At 44.5% G+C, this 5,709-nt stretch overlaps 1 pseudogene across 1 annotated transcript; it reads right to left on the bottom strand.

The window, feature by feature from the left end:
* Positions 1 to 3,994: 3,994 nt before the first annotated feature.
* On the bottom strand, positions 3,995 to 4,773 carry LOC308420659 (BTB/POZ domain-containing protein KCTD2-like; annotated as a pseudogene). The gene has a single exon. The product of its transcript is annotated as a BTB/POZ domain-containing protein KCTD2-like (transcript).
* Between the last annotated feature and the right edge of the window lie 936 nt (positions 4,774 to 5,709).

Raw genomic sequence — 5,709 nt, 5'->3', positions numbered from 1 at the left:
TGGCAGCTGAGACTGAAAGCATCCTGACTTTGCTTTTCCTCGTTTTCTGGGTCACTCTAGGGAAAGCAGATGCCATCCTAGAAGGACCTGCAGAAGTCCTGTGGAGCAATCCATGTGGTGTGACCCCATGGGCTCCCATTACACACAGCCAGGGATTCTGTCTGTCAGCAGCTCCATGAGTGTTGCTTTCTGCTAACTGCCTTGAATCCCGTATTCTGGAGTAAGTTTCTTTAGCCCAATCAACCCTGGTGATGACTCCAGTTCCATTCATGAGAAAACAATCTGAGATAGCACCACTAAGACAGACCATGCTCAACATCCTACCCCAGTCAAATTGTAAGATTCTCAAGTTTCACCACCGTAGATAATTTGGCTATAAGGATGAATTTTGTACCAAGTAACCATAATTGAATAAAAAGCAAAATATATATGGATTTCATTCCTATCAATAAGTTGTTAGGAAATATATTCCTGTTGATTGTACCTTCTTGTTTTTGTAGATATTTTAATATTTCTGTTTTGCTTTCCCCTTTGAGTTGATATCATCTCAGGACATTAATGTCCCTTGTCATAGACACGAGTTCTCTTTTTTGAAAAATATCGAGTCCATTCAACACCCCACGCTTTGATGGGAAAGTGTTGTCCTTCCTGCAACAGGCTTTGCTTTACTTAGCTCTCCGATCTCACAGCTGTCTTCAGTCCCTGTCACCCTGTACTCGAAGGCTCTGCTCTGCTGCATGAACCCCGGTCTTGGGTCAACACATTTACTACAAAGAGGTCTTCCAGAGACAAATATGGAAGATGAGAACACTCATGCCCGGATGGTTCCCAGTGACTGACACTTGGCGCCACTACAAATGAATGTGCTCAAAGGCTTCGCCAGAGAGAAAACATTTCAAAAGATAAAATATACAGAAAAACTCGAACACTAGAAAGCTTCAAAAAATTGGAATGTGAACAATTTCATCTGTGAACAAAACCCAACAACAACAACAACAACAAGACCACAAAAGTTCATCAAAAATTGGTTTTCTTTTTCTTTTTTTCTTTTCTTTAAGTATGTAACAGACACTCACTATAGTAAATGAATAAAGGAAGCTTGAAGTTTTGAAGTTTGAAATCTATCTGAAGGTATTTGTCTAGAAATAATAAAATGGAAAAAACAATGTCAAAGATATTTTTTTTCTGGCAAATCCCTAGAAAATTTAATGACCACTAAAATAGTCATTAATGATGGGATTCTATTACTTGGCAACTTTTTTATTGGATACTTTATGTACTTACATTTCAAATGTTATCCTCTTTCCCTCATCTTCCATGGCTTCTATGAAGATTCTCCCACTCTCACCCACACACTCCTACCTCACAGCCCTGGCATTCCCCTACACCAGGGAATCTAGCCTTCACAGGACCAAGGGCTTCTCCTCCTATTGATGCCAGACAATGCCATCCTTGGCTACATATGCAACTAGAGCCATGGGTCTCTCCATGTGTGCTCACTGGTTGCTGTTTTAGTCCCTGGGAGCTGTGGAGGGGTGTGGTCTGGTTGGTTGATATGGTTGTTTTTCCTATGGGGTTGCCAACCCCTTCAACTCCTTTAGTCCTTTCTCTAGTTCCCCCTTTTCAGTCCAATGGCATTCTCATCTGTATCCCTAAGGCTTTGGCAGAGCCTCTCAGGAGACATCCATATCAGGCTTCTGTCAGCAAGCACTTCTTGGCATCAGTAGTAGAGACTGGGTTTGGTGACTGCATATGGAAAGAATCCCCAGGTGAGGCAGTCTCTGGATGATCTTTTCTTCAGTCCCTGCTCCACTCTTTGTTCCTCTATTTCCTCCTGTGAGTGTTTTGTTCTCTCTTTTAAGAAGTGTGAATTGGTTTTCTTAGTGGGACTAAAATAATCGATCTAAATGAACAATAAAATTAAACTATCACGTGAAGTTAAGCAGAGTGATTCTCACATAGTTACCGAAATGAGTGGCTTCACAATTAGATGTCAGCCCAGGATGGCAATCCTCCTTGTCCTCCATCAAACTCATCTCCCGGCTCCTCTTGTATCATCTACACATTTTTTTACAGTTAAGAGCAGATTAAGCACTGATACAAAATATTCACTTTTCAGTTTCAGAGATTATCCCAGAACAATCATCTGTTTCACAAATAGTCTTACAGTGTTTGCTTTCAGTGTTGGTAATCCTCACGGCTAAACTGAAGTCAACCAATGGACGTGTCAGTGTAAAAGACGCAAAATGCCTATTAGTTGAATTCAATCCCTTCTAAATTGTGATATTTGTGACTTGAAGGGGTAAATTTAACAAGGCTTGGATTTACTTTATCAAGTGGACTGAAGTAGGTAAATAACAGCATGGAGCCTGAGGCATAATGAGATCAGTAGGTAAGCCCTCCATAAAATTACTTGGGGCATAGGAAAATCAGACATAGCAATTATCCTTAGCAAAAAGAAGCATTTCTAGAGCGTGTGAAGCAATTAGTCAGATTTACAATCCCAAAGTAGAAAGGGGAAAATTACTTAAGTTCAATGGAGAAGCATTCTAAATCATCATTACACTGAATTGATCTCTTTTGAAAGCATTTCCAGGCTAGAAAATGCTTGGTTTATCTCAACGACCAAACATTTCCATAGTGTTTGGGTAGAACTGAGGATATATAATTCAGCATTTGTAGTGAATTACAACATATAAAACGTCACTGTGTCTGCATATCTTTTTTTTTTCACCTATCAGTGCATGTTCAAGAGATAATCACAAAACTGTCTCGAGCCCCACATCCCGCTGGCAGGAAAAGGCGTGCAACAACAGGATTCTTCTGTGAACAGCCTTTATTGTACAAAACTCTGAGCAGGGGATCCCACGTGGAAGAAGAATGCACTGCTTATATATGCCCAGGAGACTTGTGTCACTACCTGATTGGTGCGCCCTCCAGTAACTCATTAGCATGCCCCTAGAGCGGGCTGTGACATATGTGGCACATGCGCTCTAAGTCTCTTGGCTGGGCAACAGCTCTGTTTGCTGAGTCCTCGGCAGGAAGCCGGCACCATGTTTGGGTGCGGCACAAATTGTTCTCTACAAAAAACACCACCACTTTTAGCTATGACAACATGACACACTTGGCAGCGTTCACAGAAACAGCCTTCCTCACCCCAAGCCATCACAGAGGGTCCACAAAGTCCTTTCTCTTTGGTCCAGTTCAAGAAGCTGGGGGAGGAAGACAGGGGTCAACCAGGTAAGAAAAGTCTGCAGAAGCAATTACACAGACTGCTTAGTGCCGCTGATCATCTAGCACGGCTTAGGACGCTGCGGCCTCAAACCTCCTCAGTGAGGATGGGCTGTGAGAGGTCCAGCTATGAGATGCCGGGTGATGCCACTCATGGGAACAGGAACGGCAACCATCACGCTCCAACCACACAATACAGGACACCATATCCTCCTGCCTCTGAGGCTCTGTTCATAGGATTGTGGGTCCTTTGGTAATTTTATTCTGTCCAACACATTAACACGGACTCCCCTGCTAATCTCGGAGAACGCTTAGGTCAGGGAAGAATGGTCCAAGCTGCTGCTAACATCCGTCATGGTACACGCAGGCTGAGACCCGGGCACGGCTCAGGACAAGCCTTCTTCCTCTGCTCCAGCTTTTAGCATCTAGACTGTTCAGGGAGCTAGACCATCCTCTTTTTCCCCCAGCTCCTCACAAGGCTCCAGCCAGGGACCCATCCCAGATGCTGTTGTGAAGGTCTGTTCTAACACTGGCTAGAAAACAAAAGCGGGTTTCTGAAAAGGGGTCGTGAGGCCAGAGGCACACTGTCTTTTTCCAGGCAGGTGGGGCTCCCCCAGTTTGGCTGGACTCCACTTCTCGGGACCAGGCACAGCTTTGCTTTGCAGTAGCTGGGTTACTGTACAGGTAGGTGCAGGATCTCCCTTCTCAGCTGTTGGCCGATTGCTTTCTTGCCTTCAGGGTTCTGAAACTTCAGATTCGCTGTTTACATTCGAGAGCCTCTCTCCTGAAGAATCTTGGCCGTTTTGCTTGGCTCTATGACGATGCCATTGGTAGAATTATTTAGTTCTCTGGAGACAACACAGAGGAATTCTGCCTGGTCTTCATTTCCATAGTTATAGGAGGAGCCAATGCTAATTAACTGTTCAAATTTCCAGCCATCAGACGTGGTGGAGACCATCTGAGTGAGCTCTTCCTCTTGACACTGCTGGACCCGGTACACGTGCTTCACAGGGCCTTGTGAAGTTCTGTTCTCATTGTCTCGTATCCTTTCCTTAACCAGCCGCACGAGAGAGATGCGATGTTGTAAAACTGCTTCTTCCAGCACACCTTCTTCTGCCAATTCCTTGGTAATGATGAGTTTTCCATGGCGGAGGTAGTTTAGGATAGGACCAAAGTAGGTAGGGTCTCTGTCAATCAGATATGCTCCGGTCTCATCTGAGTCCAGCTCCGGGTCCTCCTGGCAGCACAGGCGGCAGAGGAAGGACTTGGGATCCCAGCCTAAGGTCTGTCTAGTGGTCACGAAGTAGGTACCGCCCACGTTGAGCCGGACCCAGAGGGCCGCCCCGCCGCCCCCTGTCCGCTCCGGAGGTCCGGGACCCGGCTCCAGTGGCTGAGCTACGGCTGACGGCAGTGTCCGCGGGGTGTGGGGCCCGCAGGGCGAGGGCTGGGAGGTCCGCGGCCGGAGCCGCCCCCATCGCCCACCACACTCCCACCACCCCCTCCCAGCCCCGCCATTGCCGGGTCCAACTGCAGTTCCGCCATCTTGGGGGTGTGTCTGCATATCTTCTGGATGAAGAATTTTAGAACATTCAAGAGAGTCAATGTTAATCTATAGCAGCATTCCCTTTTTCTTAGTGTTCTTACAGATTCATCAAAGTAAATGGTTGGGATATTTATAGGAGAGGATGGAAACATATCCAGTACTGACTTTCACTAAGAAATACATTGTGGTACTTCAGATGTTTGGCTTTAAATCAATCTATCTAGCAGTTCATTTGATTAGGTCTTACTTAATCTGTGACTTAAACATGTCTGAAGAGTAAGTCTCATAGTCAGCGCATACACAGGGATATTAATTTCCTTGCCAGAACAGTTTTTCTCTTTGGCAGAATAGAGTTTTTTGCTGACATTTTGGCCATGGCTTTGCTGATACAATAGTATTGTCTTATCTAGAATGGAAGAGGCACCGCTCTAATGGAGGCTTCGTATCGAGTTCACCGAGGGCAAGAACTGCTTTGCATCTGTGTTCAGCTCCTGGAAAATGTATGCGTTTCTCTATTTTGTCTTTTAATAACGAAAGTAGACAGGGTAGATGATTTGTTACTATTATGTGGATAAAGAAACTGCAAATCAAAGGCTCTAAATGTCATATCCAGACTCTATTAATCATACAGTGGTATGAGAGAGCAAATTTTGGCCTGACTCTGTGTGGACTCAGTGGTTCAATTAGACATACTGTTTAGCTAGTTGTTTGGCTGTGAAAAGTTATAGGTATTCATTTTAACTTTGATGTTAAGACAGAAGTGTTTAATTTTGCGTAAGTGCTTCTAGTGAAGTTTATCCTTGTCTGCTATCTTGTAATTGACAAACCTTGACTTACAGCCAGGCATATTTGTTCACTGTCTTTCTCAGATGAATCTTCATCTTGGGCCTAAAGGATCTTTGTTGGTAATGCAACAGACTGAATCAAAACACACC

This window comes from Micromys minutus (assembly GCF_963924665.1).
Source record: "Micromys minutus genome assembly, chromosome: 5".
NCBI classification, from domain to species: domain Eukaryota; kingdom Metazoa; phylum Chordata; class Mammalia; order Rodentia; family Muridae; genus Micromys; species Micromys minutus.
The sequence above is the reverse complement of the archived record's forward strand: the minus strand, read 5'-3'. Positions and strand labels throughout refer to the sequence as shown.